The sequence below is a fragment of the Bos indicus x Bos taurus genome, chromosome 25 (genome assembly GCF_003369695.1).
Source record: "Bos indicus x Bos taurus breed Angus x Brahman F1 hybrid chromosome 25, Bos_hybrid_MaternalHap_v2.0, whole genome shotgun sequence".
Lineage (NCBI taxonomy): Eukaryota > Metazoa > Chordata > Mammalia > Artiodactyla > Bovidae > Bos > Bos indicus x Bos taurus.
In genome coordinates this window covers 4,668,290-4,686,585 of record NC_040100.1, presented here as the reverse complement: position 1 = coordinate 4,686,585, position 18,296 = coordinate 4,668,290, and the positions used below count along the sequence as shown (strand labels likewise).

The 18,296-nt window shown below is 46.0% G+C and overlaps 1 protein-coding gene across 2 annotated transcripts in view; it reads right to left on the bottom strand.

The window, feature by feature from the left end:
• The window catches only part of LMTK2 (lemur tyrosine kinase 2), a 75,073-nt gene that overhangs the window by 55,780 nt on the left and 997 nt on the right, over positions 1 to 18,296 (bottom strand). The window lies entirely within an intron of this gene.

The following is an 18,296-nucleotide window of genomic DNA, read 5'->3' as shown; positions in this document are numbered from 1 at the left end:
ATGCCCAGGGCTTTAGGAACTCTGGGCCAGAAAAGGGGACAAAGACCAAATGGATATTTCCTTTTATGTCACAGGTATATATAGCCTAGAAAAGGAATCAGGAAACTATGGTCAGTTTGGTCAGGAAACTCCTGGTCACTACCAATAGCTCAAAATGCTGCCCACTGTTAGTTCTGGTATGGCCTGCTAGCTAAAAATAGTGTTTACATTCTTAAATAGTTGTTTCAAAAAAAAACAAAAAACAAAAAGAATAGTATTTTGTGGTGGTTGTTGTTTAGTCACTAAGTCATGTCTGACTCTTTTGCTGCGAACCCATGGACTATAGCCCACCAGCCTCCTCTGTCCACGGAGTTTCCTAGGCAAGAATACTGGAGTGGCTTGCCACTTCCTTCTCCAGGGGATATTCCCCACCCAGGGATGGAACCCATGTCTCCTGCATTGGCAGGTGGATTCTTTACCATCTGAATCACCAGGGAGCATTATGCATGATGGGACACTCACTACCAATAGCTAATAATGCAAAAGAGCCTCTTGATGCGGAGAGAGAAAAAGAAGAGAGCGAAAAAGCTGGCTTGAAACTCAACATTCAAAAAACTAAGATCATGGCATCCAGTCCCATCACTTCATGGCGAACAGAAGGGGGAAAATTGGAAGCTGTGACAGATTTTATTTTCTTGGGCTCCAAAATCACTGTGGATGGTGACTGCAGCCATGAAATTAAAAGACTCTTGTTCCTTAGAAGGAAAGCTATGACAAACCTAGACAGCATATTAAAAAGCAGAGACATCACTTTGCTGACAAAGGTCCATATAGTCAAAGCTATGGTTTTCCCAGTAGTCATGTACAGATATGAGAGTCGGACCATAAAGAAGGCTGAGGGCCGAAAAATTAATGCTTTTGAATTGTGTTGGAGAAGACTCTTGAGAGTCCCTTAGACTGCAAGGTGATCAAACCAGTCAATCCTAAAGGAAATCAACCCTGACTATTCATTTGAAGGACTGATGCTGAAGCTCCAATACTTTGGCCACCTGATGTGAAGAGCTGACTCACTGGAAAAGACCTGATGCTGGCAAGATCGAGGGCAGGAAAAGGGGATGACAGAGGATGAGATGGTTGGATGGCATCATTGACTCAATGAACGTGAATCTGAACAGACCGTGAAGACAGGAAGACCATGAAGGACATGGAAGCCTGGTGTGCTGCAGTCCATAGGATCAGCAAACAGCTGGACACAACTTAGCAACTGAACAATAATGATTCAAAAAGACAATCTGACATTATGTGCCTCCAGATGGAGAAACACACCATCACCCACTACAGAAGTACTGCCCAAACCAAAAAACCCAATAGTAACAAAATATCAAACTTGTATCTGACCAAGCCTCCAGGTCTAAATACCAATTAACAGGAAATAGAATAGTGGAATGCATTGAATTCCATAACAAGAACATAACCAGCAAAATTCAGGTTACGAAAAACACTCAAGGAGAAAAACCTGATGGATTACAAGGAGAGAAAGAAAGATGAAGAAGGAATGAGAAGAGAGTTTAAGAAAGACATAGCAACAAAGTACAATGTACAGGTGTTATCTGAACATGATTCAAAACCGTAAGAAAAAAAAAAATGACGACACTGAGACAGCTGGCAATCTGTGCACTGACAGGTGACGGCATGAGAGAAGCATGGTTTAGTTCTCCCGGGAACAGTGCGACACTGCTTCTGTTCTTAAGAGTAGTCTTAACCTCTTACAGATGGTGACCCACTTAGCTATGTCTGAAATTCACTTCAAGGTAGTATGAGGGTAGAGAAAGTGATGGGGGTAGCATGAAGCAGGCTGGGTGAAAGGTGCGTACACGGGAACTCACTGTAGCCCGTCTGGTCTTATGTATGTTTGAAGTTTTCCATTTATTAAATAATTTCTTCACATCTATTAAGTAAAGCTTAAATAGGGGGGAAAAAAGTAGCTATAACAATTTACAATCCGTGTGTTAGTTTGCTGGAAACGCTGTCCCGGAGCACGAACTGGCACAGACAGTTCTGGAGGCTGCAAGTCCCAGATGAAGGGTGGGCAGGGCTGGTTCCGCGGGGCTGTGGGACGCGGCCTGCGGCTGCCTGGCATCTTTACACGGCCTTCCCCCTGCGCCTGTCTGTCTCTGTGTCCAAATGTCCCCTGTGCACAAGGACACGCTCATGCTGAACCACAGCCCTCCTCACAACCTCATCTTCACCTCGTCACCTCTGTAAGACCCCGTCTGTAAATCAGTTCACACTCTGAGTTATCAGAGGTTAGGGCTTCGGTGCATGAATTCGGGATAGGTGTTCGGTTTAACCCATCTGCAGGCCGTACGTTTAAATGAAAACAAAAAAAATCAGCAAGAAAGAGAACAGGTCAGGACAGTGTCACACGAGGTCACCAGCGGGCCAGAGAGGGCGCCTCCAGGGAGGACGCCAGGGGTGCTCTGTGTTCTCATCTGTCTCAACAGAAGGGTTTCCTGGGTCATCAGCCCAAAGTCCAAGCTCCTTAACAAGCCGTGCAGAGTCCCCGGCCCTCTAGACCCTGGCCAGGCTCTCCACCGGGAGCAAAGGCACTCCCAGTCCTTCCAGATGGACCCTCTGTCACCTCAGCCTTCAAGTTCACCTTCTCCCCCTCCCCCAAAATCCATCATAGACCTACCGGTTAACAGGATAAATTCAGACTTTTGGGGTCAAACAAATAAGACCAAAAAGTAGCATTCCTTGTGCTCTTGCTCAGCAAGGGTTCTCCCATCACCACACACTCTCAGTCCACAGCCTGGGGCCCCGCCCCCGCCAGTTTTCCACTGGCTCCTCAGCTCACACACAGTTCCCCACACACTCTTCACCTGTCCGTTCTGCAACGCCTGTTTAGCCGCAAAACTCTTCCATGTCTTAAAAGCTGCGTTTGCCGGAGCCGACGTTCTCCTGTGATGAGAATCTGACCCACATGCCCCGCTCTCTGCAGGTCTCCTCTCCCGTGAAGCCGCCAGAGCGGTCCCGCCGGCGGCAGCAGGAGGCTCGGAGGCCCCTCTCCCGCATGGGCGCCGGACGCGGGGAGGGCCCCCGCACACAAGGAGCCCCCGGGGCCTCCTCCGACACTGGGAACGGGAACCGCAACGGCCGCCTTCACAGACGCAACGCCAGCTCTGCGCAGGTCTGAACGCGGGGCGGCAGCCTGCCCGAACCCCGTAACGGATCACCACGGCCGGCAGCTTCCGCGACCGCCGCGCACCCTGCAGGCTGGAAGCCCAAGCCCCAGGCCGGCGGGGCCGCCTCCTCCCAAGGCCTCCCCTGGGGCCTGCAGACCGCGGCCGGCTGCTCGCGAGCGTCCGACGGCTCTTCGCTTCAAACCTCCTCTTCGAGCGAGGGCCCCAGGCATACTGGGTTAGCAGCTAACGGCCTCGTTTCTAACACAGTCACTTCTTCAAAGGCCTGGTCCTCCGATACAGTCACCTTTCCAAGCTGGAGGGGGCTCAGCTGGGCCCCTAACACGGTGAATGGATTGATTTAGGAACACCGTCCCCGCTGGCAGGGGACCCCTCGTTGTCGGCATCAGAGACAAGTATCCACTGCCTTCCCCTTCCTTGCTGGCAGAGGTTCCACAAAGACCCAGAAGCCAGGACATCAACAACCCAGAAGAACACACCACGCGGTGTGGTCATCAGTGGCGTGCTCTCCAAGGTCAGCCCAGCCCCCTTTGCTCAGCTGCAGACGTGGTGCGCTTTGAGTACCTGGGAATGAGATCATTTCAGATGAAGCTGCTGTTTCTCTCAGCTGTTTCCAATAAAATCTGTTACCAGAGGCTCGTTTCATTCCAATTTTAAAAGCACTGACAAGGACGGAGGCTACCGCAGAAGAGCGACGCAGCATGGTGGCATGGCTTGGTCAAGGGAATGCCAGGTTTAGATGACGCCCGCCAGGCGCCGAGGCCCCACACCACAGGAAAACGGCGGCAGGAGCCACACTTACAAACCAGAACCTTAACTAGGTTGACAGCATAGCCGACGTGCGGAGTCATCCACGGTGTCGGATGTTTGTAACACTCTGAGTCAGGACCTCCCTGCGGTCGGGGACACCAGCCCACCAGGCAGCACTGGTCCGAGAAGCAGAAGCGCAGGGCCAGTGTCCCAGGGCTTCGTCCCTCACAACCGCTCCCTTCGGTGCACCACTGACGTCGAGAGAAAGGGACATTCGGGCTTTCCATGCCACTTCCCGCTGAAGCCTGCAGCATCGTGCAGGCAAGTCAATGGCAGTACTGTGTTCACAACACTTAGCTAACGCTTTCTGCACAGAAGGCCAAAAAGGAAATGAGAGATGACCTAGATGCTCCTTACCTCCCAGGCAGGGCTGACCCTTAACGTCCTAGAAAAACGTGCCCACCTGTTTCTCTAAAATTTCCTACAACACCCTGATGAAGCGAATGGTCTTAGAACCTTTCTGACAGGAATTCCTAAGGTCTAACTTAAAACTCTTGCCAATATAATTAAAACACATTTCCAGGCAAAGTGTGTTTAAAACTTCTCTCTTCAGAGAGGAAGCAGATGGTGTCTGGATGCTGTTGGACTGGCCAAAGGGACGGATGGACTGGGGCAGGGGTACAGAAAATTCACTGTACTTTTCTACTTTCACAAATGTTCAAAATTCTCCATAATAAAGCACTACCTTCATAACTAAGCCGGAAACTGCTTACACCAGTGGACAAGGTTCTGCAGAGCATCAAGGGGAGAGTACCGAGGGTCTCCTACCTGATAATGCCCTGATTTTTGTCTTTATATTATACAGAAAACCAAACCTAATCACAATTTAACCCAATACAACTGGGTGTTTCCAGACACTTAGGCGTCCAGCCCAAGACAAGAGACCTACAGATAATCAGAAGAGTCCTGGGGCCAGCATGTCTTTCGTGGAAATGGCTATTCCATCACCCAACTGTGAAGTTCACCCATCAGGAAGCGACCCCAACCCCCAAGATGTTGGTTCATTCAGCAAGTGTTCACCAAGCATCTCCTGCAGGACAGACACAGCTGCAGGTTTCAGACGCACGGAAGTGGGAAGAACAGAGCCCTGCACTTGCGGCGTCTGCTCTCCTGCAGGGAGATAGACCACAAGCAAATTAAAAAGCATACAGTACCTGGGATGGTGATGAGCCATGTGGAAAAATAAAGCAGGGGAGACTGTCAAGTAATCAGGGAACACATTCTCATATTAGGGAATTCACATGAGAGATGATGGTGGTTTGGCCCCAGGTGGTTAGGAAAACAGCTAACACTTAGCAGTGCTTACTATGCTCCAGGCACTGTTTTAATCTCACCAACCCCACAGCAACCTTCTGTGGCTGGGGTGGGGGTGTCTATCTGAAGCCCCACACTAAAGAGAAGAAGCTGAGCCTTGGAGAGGCAGAGCTGCTTCTCCCAGGTCACAGACCTCCCACGGGGTGATGCCCAGATGAGTGGGGAGCAGGAGGCACGCCTCATTCCGGGGCAGTGGGGTGGGGATGCCCAGGACGTGGGGGTAGGGGCGACACAGAGTGTGAGGGGAAGGGTCGTGGAGGACCTCCCATCAGTGCCCCTCACTCTTCAACACAGGCAGGCTCTCAAAGATGACCTGACGTCTGAGAAAACCCTCCTGAAAAACGGTCAAAGCAAGTGACGGACCCAGAGAGAGAAAAAGGGGACTTGAAGGAGGCAGACGATACAAGGGTTTAACAAAAAAAAAAACTATACAAAACTATAATACCCTCAGAAATAAAAGAAGATACTACACTCATGAGAAGATGCTATTTAGAAGGGGGTGGGGAGGAAAAACTCCTGGAAATAAAATGTAATAGAAAAAAACAAAGACAGCCGCAGAGAAGCAGGAAGAGATGAAACACGAACAAAAAGCGTCAAGACTCACTCCAAGGAGCCCAGCACTGAACCAACAGAAGTCCCAGAAGGGAAAGAAAAGGGATCTTTTAAAATGTGTGACGAGATTCTTCTGGAACCACACCCTCTCTCCACATTCAAGAGACCCGCAGAGCACCTGTCTGGGTGAGTGGGGCGAACGGCAAAGACTCACGCCAAGGCATCGCCTTGCCACTTTCCGGAACGCAGAGACGAGGTCCCCAAAGCTCCCATCCCGGGAGGGGAACCGAGGGCACGCAGGCAGGAAGTCAGGTGCCCAGGGCCCGGCAGCAGAGCCCCCGCCTGGGCCTGGCCCGGGCACAGCCGCTGAGCGGAGATTCAACTCTTGCTGAGGAGGGCGGGACGAACTAATGACACACGCACGAAAAACTCAGGAAATGACAACAACGTCCAGGAAACACGAGACATGTCAGAGAAATTTAATCATCAGAAACACGATAGGGCCAGCTGTGAATAATCTGTAGTCATAAAAATATGAACGCTGAGTGCTGATTTAACCAAGAAGTGTAAACAATGATGCTGAGAAGGGGAAGAGTGTATGGGTACATACATTCTCTTCTTCCACGGTAGAAACTCAGTATCTACTTAAACCAAGGAACAGTTCTTCAGCAAGATGAGGGGGAGCAAAGAGTAGGGATGAGGAAGGACAGGACAGGGGCTCACCAGGCTATTTTTATCATAAGCTCCGGAACACTTTCACTTTACAAACATCCACGTGCATTAACTTATACAAACAGAGCACACAGGGGTAACAGAATAGAAAACAGAGGCGCTGGGGCGGGGGGACAAAATTTAAGGAATGGGATAAAGAAACAGGGTCAAACAGGAATGACAATGCTGTGGACACAGATGGAGACAAGGGGCACAAGCTGCACAGAAAGCAGACGAGGACAGCATTTTAAAAGTGACTTGGAAAGAAACGTGGTGATCAATAGCAAAAGAACTGAAAGAATGGTTTGCACTTTTTTTTTTTTAACTACTCCGGAGGCCCTTGGACTGCAAGGAGATCCAACCAGTCTATCCTAAAGGAAATCAGTCCTGAAATACTCATTGGAAGGACTGATGCTGAAGCTGAAACTCCAATACTTTGGTCACCTGATACGAAGAGCTGACTCATTTGAAAAGACCCTGATGCTGGGAAAGATTGAGGGCAGGAGGAAAAGGGGACGACAGAGGATGAGATGGCTGGATGGCATCACTGATTCAATGGACATGAGTTTGAGCAAACTCTGGGAGTTCGTGATGGACAGGGAGGCCTGGTGTGCCGCAGTCCATGGGGTCGCAAAGAGTTGGACATGACTGAGCGACTGAACTGAAAACTTATACTAACAAAGTTATTCAAAAGTAGAATAAAGCTATGATACAGAAAAATATACACGTTAAATAATCATCTAATATAAGTAAACCAGGAGAGGGTCCAGGACAGAACCCGGAAGCTGCTGCAGCTGCCTGAGCCCTGGGAGGAAGCAGAGCTGAGGAAGCACAGGGTCAAGGGCACCCATCAAGGCGCTGGTCTTACAGAGCTGAGGAAGGTGTGTCCAGGACGCCAGGCACATTTCCTGACACCTGCCCGAGACGCTTCACCATGCGTACACAAGCCATCTGCTCACCAGCACTCTTCCTGGGATCCACAGCCTCCAGCAGATTCCTGACAGGGTCCAGGCCTCATCAGCACTGATTTAATCACAGCACCTGAAGTACTTTTCGTGTTCACAAGTGAGTATTTACAAGTTTATGATTAGATTTCTTTCAAGTCAGAAATATTTTTTATCACCTTTAATTAAACACTGCAACTCAACTCAGAGGCAGCAGTGGTTGTTCTAAAAAATTAAAAAAAAAAAAAGAATGTGCTTTTCTGAGCCTTATTATGGAAGTCGGCATGTCAGTCTCCTAACTCATAAGGAATTATATTTACTATTTCAAGGGTCAATTAAACAATAGATACCTCTGAATTTCACCTAGGACTTTCAGATAAAAAAACGGAAATAAATATCCAGAGGAAAAATAACCGGGAGCAGCCATGCACATGCATCACTCTAATCAAAGTGTCCTGTGAGCACGAGGCAGAGCGCCTGAGAACTGGGCGGGCAGGCGTCAGGTCCCCTCAGCCCACGATGAAGTCCGGCTCTGACGGCTCCACGGCGTTGAACTGACTGCTCCCCGTCCCAGGGCCCCACCTCCCTCCCCTGAGAACTGGCCTTTCTGCTCTGAAGTTCTCACACAAAGATTTTATAAGTCCAAACCTGAACGAGTCCACCAAGTGTCTCACTTGAACAGTGAGTGAAAAATGGTGAAAACTGGTTATCAGATCTTTTATTGAAGTTAATTTCTTTTTTTTTTAAAAAGCAAACCAAGTTGAATTACAGACTTCTGGCGTGTACCCTGGCAGCAGGCCTCTGGCGGAGTGTTCTCAGGGCACTATTTTCGTTAAGTTTGTTATTTTTCAGTGCCTCACCAGCAATCAGTGTCCGGGTGTGCTGAGTTTTAATAACGGTCTAAAGTCAGAGTCGGGGTTGGGGGGGAGGGTGCGGGGGGTTCTGGGCCCGGAACCGGCAGGCTGCATCCTTGGAAAGTAACACTTGCTGCTGACGCTGAACCGCTCCAGGAGGCACACTGCCAGGCAGCCCTGGGAAAAAGGAGTTTTTTTTTTTTCCTGCTGGAAGGAGCGCAGGTTGAATTTATGGAGGGTTCTGAGGAAGAATCTGCAGCGTGAAAGATGCTTTAAACTTAAATTCAGAGACTAATCTGAGAGGTAACCAGTAGATCACAACCTTCAGTTTTACAGTAAGAAGCTGAAGCTACAGAATTTTACAATTACTGGTTGGTCAGAGGAAATATTTTAAATGTGCAGAATAACTGCAAACTCATCCACCTCTGACTTCTAAGTCCAGAATGGCTTAGAGATTCACTCACCATAATTAAAGGCTGCAATTACAGCACGTTAACGCAAGCCTCCTGTTCAGTGTAGCAAAAAGGGAAAAAAAGACATTTTCAGAATGGACTTTGAACGTGGACCTCAAAGAGAGAAAAAAAAAAACTGAGTTTTTAAAACTGACATCACAGTGGTTTCACTTTTGGATAAGAGCAACTTCTCTCTCAAAAATCACTAGCCTAGATGCTTAAAATCAAATTCTTTTCTCCTAGGTAAGGCATACATGTTGCAAAAAAAAAAAAAGTCCCAAATTATCTGTACTAGTGTGTGGGTCTATGATGTCCTTAATCAAACCCAACTCATTACACAGTTGTCACACTGAAGCATTCTGAGAGAGAGTTTTCTTTCTTTAGCTCATCATATTTTGTACATATCAATACACTCACAGCAAATACATTAAAATACATCAACAAGCCTAAAAAAACAGTCACCTGTTGAAAAATATAAAATGGGCTACAAATATGAAGCTATTCCAAAAGAATCTGGCTGAGAAAAACTAACTTTTTTTTTATAGTAAAGTGTTAATGACATGGTTATCACACCACATGGCTGTCCTGTAGGTCGAGAACCAGGGGCTCTCATACGGCGTGCACACGCGTCACCCGGGGAGCCGGGAGCATCCTGAGTTCCACCTGCCGAGTTTCCCTGCTGGTCTGGGCTGCAGTGGGCTAAGACCCAGCAGGCCGGGGCAGGCCCATCTGCACCACGAGGCACTCAGCTCACAGCGCTGGCAGCTGACTGTCAGGCCACCAGCTCACAGCTCTTTTACTGATTACTTATGCAGAGTATTTATAAAATGTAAAGAGGTTATTATTTACACCGCCTCCCAGAGAAAGGGTTAAAATTACAGAGGAAAAGAAAAAAAAGGCCTTTGGAGTGGTAGGTGGTGTGTGTTCTGCCCTGAAGTTTTTACATTCCTTTGTGGTTATAGCACACATAACTTCTCACAGGAAGATTCTTCAGAACAATATTCACGTACGGTGATCAGGAGCAGAGATCTCTTCAGATCTTAAGTGTTGACATTAATTTTTTAATTTTAAATTGTTCTTCCTTCCTTGAGTCTCACAAGCTCCCCAAGTTAACAGGTTCCTATTAAATAACTGATATTATCTCGCCTCTAGTAGAAGACAGGCTTCCCAGGTGGCTCAGTGAGAAAGAACCTGCCTGCCAAGGACACACAGGAGACGTGGGTTCACTCCCTGGGTCGGGAAGACACCCTAGAGGAAGGAATGGCAATCCACTCCACTGTTCTTGCCTGGGGAGCCCCACACACAGAGGAGGAGCCTGGCGGGCGACAGTTCAGGAGGTCACAGAGAGTCAGGCACGACTGAACGACAGAAAGCGCGTGCAGCACGATCAAGCATTTCGTGTTGTGCGGCTGGAGAAATCACCACAGAAGTATTACAAATGCAGATTTCTGGGCCAACCTCCAGAATTCCAATTCAGCTGGTGCGTCTGGGGGCCCCCAAATCTGCATTTCTACAAGCACCCAGCTGATCTTGACGTAAATGATTCTGTTTTATAAAAACAGCTTTATTTTTTCCTGAAACATTTTCAGCTGAACTGATACTATGGCCGGGACTGATATCAAACCAACGGGGGCCGCCAGGCAGGTGAAAAAGGCCCACGTGAACAACATTATAAATTTAAAGCTGCTCATGCTGGGTGACAGGCACATGACGGTTCGTTATATTCTTTATTCTACTTCTGTGTTATGTTTGAAATGTTCCATAATAAAGAAATGAAAAGAAGCCAAAAGCTCTGTAAAAAGATCAAAGCAAGGCTCCAGCCCTCTGTGCTCTTCAAGTGACTTGCCACTGGACATTTCATCTGAACTTTCACCAATTAAAGGTGTTGCCTATAATCCCGTTCAACAATTTCCAAAGCTGATAAGACTCCCTGAAGTAATTCTAACTGTAGCCTTAAGCTTAAAAGGTTTCCCTCATCTTCTTCTAGATGAGGCTGCTCTTGGAGAGAGTAAATAAAAGCTCCCAACGACAATATTTGCTCTAAAAATAAAAATAACTTCTTGCCAGTACCATTATGCCAGAAGCACGGGATGTACAGTATTTACGACGGTGTTAAAAAAGTTAAAAGGCGGCCAAGTGACAGGGTCCAACACGCACAGGGTCACCCCTCCCTAGGAGGCCCCTGGTCCCGCCAAATCCCTCGCTTGCTCTTTTCCCAGCACCTGGCATTAGGTACAGGAAGCAGAGGATCAAAACCCTGTTATAAGCAGTAGCAGTGGGCAAATCCGGGGCCCAGACCCCGGTTTCTAATAAAAGGAAGCCCTAGAGACGTGGACCGGAGCAGGGGAGCCACAGCTTCTCACAGGGCCGGAGAACAAGGAAGTGCTTGGAAAAAAAAGATGGATGTGTGTCTGCAGGACATAGGAGCCAACTGAAAGAGCTCCCAACGGCCCATTTAAGCAGCAAAACAAATACCAGTATCGAATTATAACCCGAAGTGTAAAAATCAATATCCTCATGTGCATACTGATATAAATAACTGAACAAGGAAATACACAGGGAAGAACAGTTAAATCTCCTACACAGAATCCTGAGTAACTTCCATAGATGCTTCTCCCTCAAGGAGGTGGCGAATTGCTCGCAGGGGCCGGGCACATGTGCGGTACAGAAAAGGGCGTGTGTGACTGGCAGAGGCGGCAGCCGACAAACAGCACCTCAGCCAAGGGGCCAGGGCCCATCGTCGTGAGAGCACATACCCTTGACATGACGTGATGATAACGGTACTGTCACTCTGCGGGCTTCCTCCCACACAAACACAGCAGCCCAGCCTCATCCTGAGAAAAACATCAACACGCACCAGCTGGGGGGATAATGCTACAAAACACCCGACCAGTACTCCGCACGGTGTCAAGATCACCAAAAACAGGGAGCAGACTGGAGGGGCCCAAGGAGATGTGACGACCAGACACACGTGGGATCCCGAAACAAGAAAAAGGATGTCAGGGAAACAGGAAAGAAACCTGATAGAGTCTGGGCGCTGGTTAATAATCGTGCATTAGAACCAGCTCCTGGTTGTTACAAATGTCAAAAGGGAAAACTGGACAAAGGATACACAGAGACTCTCTGTACCATCTTTGCAACTTTCCTGTAAATCTAGAATTGTTCTAAAAGAAAAAAATTTACAACTAAAAATAAAACAACTATAAACGGCCTCCTCTGGGTGAGGGACAGGGCTGGCTGAAGGTAAAGTTAAGAGAATGAGAGGCTCTAAGCTGACACCCTCTCGTCTTAACTCATGGACACTTGAGTACTGGTCTGGGGGAAACAGTTCTCCAGCACCACCTTCATCAAACTTCAGCATCACCCACAAACTTCAACTAAACGTGAGATACCATGCAATTACGAGCAACACTGAGGCTTGCAATCCAGGTGAAGAGACAGGACTTAGAACAGGTGGTAGGAAAAGTCATGTCTGACTCTTTGCGACCTCATGGTCTGTAGCCTGGCCAGGCTCCTCTGTCCATGGAATTCTCCCGGCAAAGAGACTGGAGTGGGTTGCCATTTCCTTCTCCAGGCGATCTTCCTGAACCAGGGATCAAACTCTGGTCTTTTGCATTGCAGGCATTCTTTACCATTTGGGCCACCACGGAAAGGCGGGGGGAGAGATAAACCGGGAATTTGGGATTAACACATTCACACATATTTAAAATAGATAACGAACAAGGACCTACTGTAGAGCAGAGGGAAGCCTACTCAATATACTGTAATAAGCTAAGTGGGGAAAAATCTGAAAAGGAATAGCTATATGTGTAACTGAATCACTTTGCTGTACACCTGAAACTAACACAACATTGTAAACCAACTACACTCCAATTTCTAATTTTATTTACAAAGGTGGTATTTGATAAATGCACATGGTAGGCTTGTACCACAAACCCAAACCTTTTTTTGATGACACAGCTCACCAGTAAGTTTTCTCTGTATTTCTTCCATTTCTTGTAAATTTGTTTACAAAATCATACAAATGCATTCGTGTACCAATGTATTCTATACCTTCACGAAAGCCAACATTAAGGATGAAATGAAAATAAATTTAAAAGTTCCAATGTCAAAAAAAGACCAGTTTTCATCCTGCATCCCCTGGAACCTCCTGCCCCACAAGGGGACACTCTAGGGGTTCATTAGGGGAGGTAAACACTAAAGTGTTAGTTGCTCAGCCGTGTCCAACTCTGTGTGACCCCATGGATTGTAGCCGTCCAGACTCCTCTGTCCAAGGACTTCTCCAGGCAAGAATACTGCAGTGGGTTGCCATTCCCTTCTCCAGAGGATCTTCCCGACCCGGGAATCAAAGCCAGGTCTCTTGCATTATAGGTGGATTCTTTACCATCTGAGCCACCAGGGAAGTCCAGCAATCACTAAGCCTGGGCAAAGAGGTCTTAGCAGGGAAATTGGGGTTGTAGAGAGGTTTAAAAGAAAAGAAAAGACAAAGAGATGACAGCACCTAAGACACACATGGGGAAGAGTCAGGCACCTGCTAACAGAATGTGAAGCACTGGAAGACAGGAATCGCAGCAGCATATTTTGCAAACGCTGAGCAGATCAGTTTAGCTAGTAAGAAAGTGCCGTGAGGGGAATTCCCAGGCAGTCCAGAGGTTAAGACTGCCCCTTCCACTGTAGAGGGCCCAGGTTCCACTCCTGGCCAAGGAACTAAGATCCCACAGGCCTCTTGGTGCAGCCAAAAAAAAAAAAAAAACCCGTGATGAAGTGGGGTGAGCAGAGGCCAGGGCAGCAGAAACCCAGCTGCAATGACCTCCCTGCCCAATGCTGCCCAAGCAGGGGCCGTAGGCTGGAGGCCGGGGGCTACCCAAGCCCCACCCCAGCACAAGAGGTCTGATGTGATGGTAACTCCAACCTTTTAAAACAAACATAACATAGTAAAATGAAAATGTGCCAAGCTGCCAAAAACAAAATGGAAGGTTTACCACCAGCCGGCTGAAGCCCCAGGGAGGCAGAAGGGGAGCAAACCGCTCTTATGCAGCCAAGAAGAAACGGCAGAGGCTTTCAGAGGAGGAAAGGCGCACACCGGGCCGTGGGTTCAGGCACCTGAGATGTTTGGCATCAGCTGTTCTCATGTTTCCCCACTTGAATCACAATAAAGTCAAATGAAATTCGCAATCTCTGCACTGAGCTAACCTCTGCACAGAACCTTCTTGTGAAAGATTGAGGTTATTTTTCTGATATGACTGTTCTCTCTGTGGCAAATAACTGTAATGCCAAGGCATGGTTCCAAATTAGTCATTCGCTACAATTTAAAAATACTTCACTCCAATATTTTGCCCCGACACAGATTTCACTGCATTTCCTCAGGGTTCTTACAGTGTCTTCATATGAGGAGTCACAGAAAAATAGAGATTTGAATCGAAAAACCACCTCAGATAGAGTAGTCTGTTTTCTACCAGGAATGCTTGTCCAGCTTCTCCTTTCTATAATATCCCTTTCCCCATGTCTGAGTAATACATAAAAATTTCCGAGTGAAGCAACACTAGAAGCCTGCAAACACACATGATTTTAAGAGTGAGTGAGTGAGAGAGAAAAAGCAAGTCTGTCACATTCATCTCTCCGAATGACATTTTCTAAGGGGAAACCTCAGCCCTGGGCTGGTCCGAGCACAGCCCGGGTGAACCTGCTGCCTTCACGGATGCTTTCTGCGAGTGTACAATTTTTGTTTGGGATCAAACCAACTTAGATCACCCGCGGTTCCTTTAAATAAGTTAAAACCAGCAGTCGTTCACATCCAAGAGCTTTAGTCATCTTGACATTCAAAAACAGGTTTATTATATAAAAGAACACTGATCCAGATCATCTTAAAAATTTCTAGCATAATTCCCCAAGGCTGTGAATTTCAAGAAGCAACAACACCAGCCTATAGATCATACTTCAGTAAGCCAGATTTCTCTCTAAAGGATCTCATCTTCACCCATCACAACTTGTTATTTTGAGAAACAAAGACTTTTTTTTTTAACATCTGTAAGTTTCAGGCACTCCATGTTTAAGCGGCTCCCATGCTGAGTTCCTTCTTTGACAACAGCGCCTACCATTAGTCATCTCTATGATGACCCACCAAATCTACAAAGAAATCTACGCTGTCAAGGGCCTGACCTGTAGCAGACATGGCTACCCTGTGATAGCAACTCCTTAGGTAAATATCATCACTATCCCTTTTTAAAAAGTTGAGTGAGTACTAAGAAGCTCGGAGAGGTCAAGTGACGGGCCAAGGTCTTAAAAGCTATTAAAGTGGCAGAGGAAGGTCTCATACCCAGACCAACTCCAAAGGCCAAGTTCTGGCTGCAGGACCCACTCCTCCTGTGATTGGTACTCCCAACCAGGCTGAATTTTACTCCCAACCGGGCTGAAAAGTTGGATCTTTTTTATATGCCTGCCTGTGGGACTTTTTTGAGGACTTGTCTGTTTAACCATTTCAGAACCCTGGGCATCCCCTACGTGACATTTACATTACAGGGCGGTTTATTATTATTATTATTAAATATAAAGCTGCTATCTCTATACCCACAGGAGATACAGAGGGCCCAAGGACTCTAAATTTCAAGAGAACTACATCAACAGTTAGCAAAACTGCAGAGATTTGATAACTTCAATGCTGATGCTACAAAGTTGCTGGCCCTATTTCCTATTACTAGGCAAGTAAGAGTACTTATTTAACCCCAAAGTATCACGAATTGAAAGCAATTAACAGCATTTCCAGCCTAAATCAGATCTCAAGCCTCACAGTCATGTAGACTGACAAGAATCTGCACGAAAAATCTGCTGAAAATAATTTTTCTCAGAAGCTGTTAAAACAAACAAAAATTCACACTTTAAAGAGCACTTCCTTTACTTCAGAAATCTTTTTCGAGACACAAGCTTGTTTGTTTAATCTAAAATAAAAGCCCAGGTTTCACAAGCTACTGTTTAATCAGTAGCTGAGTCCCACCGGGTTCACAGACTTCTGTGAGGTCCTGTATCTGGAGCTGCTAAAAGCTTCCTCTGTGCTCTGTGACCTAACATGCCACAGAACAATGCAAGTGGGTTTCCCAATCTCACCACTATCCTGGTATTAATAACGAGCGGTGGACTCGGAGGAATGCCTCACGTGTACCCGATCTTTCTTTACGATGTGAATTCAGAGTCTTGCAAAAGGCACCTAAGTATTTTCCAAGAGAAGAAAGGTAGGAATGACCGGACTGTAATCTTAGTTTGGTAACTGAAGTGCTTGAGTGTGTCTAAAAAACATTCGGTAACTGAAGAGTGTGTGTAAAAAACAGTGGACTTCCTCTCTTTACATAAGCTTCCTAAGTGAGGACCAGCTCTTGCAGAAATACATATTCTCAGAAAAGGAGCCCCCCCTACTGAAGAGAGTGTGTGTGTGTGTGTGTAAATAACAGTGGACCTCTTCTCTTTACGCAAGCTTCCTAAGTGAGAACCAGTCCTTGCAGAAATACAGATTCTCAGAAAAGGAGCCCCCACCCCAGGGAGGACATAAGGGATGTTAAGTGATAAAGAGATCCACCACCGCAATTCAACCAAGAAATGCTTTCGTGCCTGATGGCAAAGGCAATCTGCATATTCACAAAGCTCACCATGACCGATGGGTAAATGATCTTTTTTCAACTTCAGAATCTAGAAACAATTTTGGATGACAAAGAAATCTTTGGATAAACGAATTTCGATTTAAAAGCCCAATTTTAATTAACCATCTCATTTCCCCATGGCAAGGGCTAAATTGCAAGTATTTTTTCAAACCTATTGTTGATAAGCCATGCTTTCTCCAAGACACTATTAACTAGTTAGAACTTTAAGCAGCATTAAGATCAAGGGGGCAAAGACCCAACACAGTAGATCTACTCGAAATCTGAAAGTGGCCAGACTTCCCTGCGTAAGGAGTACAGGCCCCCAGTTAATGAAAAGCTTTAAAAGTTACTGTTTTCAATGTTTAACTGTTTTTTTATCTCCCATGTATGTTCCAGAAGGCTTCTTCTTTCTTGATCACCGAGCTCAAAGGTTTCTTTATTTCTCTTGATCTAATACATCTTGGTCAAGAATCCATCTCCATTACAAATATTAAAAATCTCTTTTGAATGGAAATACAAACTCCCAGATCTATGTGAGATTGTGCTTCTTTCCCAATAATTTAACCCGGGCAAGTACTTGTCATCCACGTGCTGCAAGTCTCACCATAACATCCTCCAAGCAACAAACACGAAGGGAAAATCTACAAGAGCTGTTTTATGTCACCAAATAGCTCTTTATGTTTTTTTTTAATGCCAAGATTTGATATTTATATTTACAGATTAATTTTCCCGATTGCTGTCTCACTCCAACAAAAACGTCAATTTTTTTACTCATACCTCGATAAAATTTGAAAAGAAGGGAATAAAATACATGTTAAGAGATTTATAGGCAGACACATTTCCAAAGGTTCCTACATAGAATCTGTTCTCCAAAATATGTAAAAGTTCGATGAACTGCAAAGTCATCTGGACACTTCCTGAATCCCTTCTGCATCCATATTCTTTACCCACTATCCTACTCTGCAGCTAATTTTCCATTTCACCATGAATATCTTTCAATATCAACATTGACATTCCTCCCTATATTCTTTTATAACTTCCCAGGTACTTTCTGGGACTCTTACCTGGGCTGCCTACACACTCCTCATAATGTTCGCTCCTCTTATCTATCAGATCAGAAAACAGCATTCACCTCACAAATATTTGATTTAAGGCAGTGGCTGAAATTTAGTGATACACTATATGTTACAATGATAACAGTTAATACTCCACTAAAGGGCACTCAATGACATGACCTGGTGTGTCTCTGGAAACAATTGTATTAGCTTCCATTGTAGATGTGCTTGAAAAATATGTCTTTACTAGAGACAGTACCTTCCACATTCTGTACCCAATTAACATCATTCTAAAATAACTCTTGACCTCAAGAGTATTGTAAACAGCTAAGAGACTTGATATGGTAAAGCAGAAAAATCACACAAGTAGAGGAATCTAAGACCTTGGTTTTATTTGTGGCTCCACCTACAATTTAGCTGTGTCACCTTGGGTAGGTCATTGGACCCCCAGGGCCTCACTATCTTCAATTGCAAAACGATAAAAATTGGACTAAATTTTCTTTAAGGCCTCTTCCATCTCTAAAATTCCATGATTCTGTGAAATTTCAGTCTCCTCTCAATCCAACGATCAGTAGCAGCAGATAACAGCAAATTAGCCTAGATTATTTTTTTCCTTAAAAGAAAATTATCCAACTTGATATGTTTTCCTGGATTGAAGTTTTATAGGGAAAAATAAACCACAAACGAAAACGATGGGAGAAAAATAAAAAGAAAATCACACACTGACATAGCTAAAATAGAAACTTCAATCACCCCCTGGGCCATTTTGTCAATAGTTATTCAAAGGCTGCTAC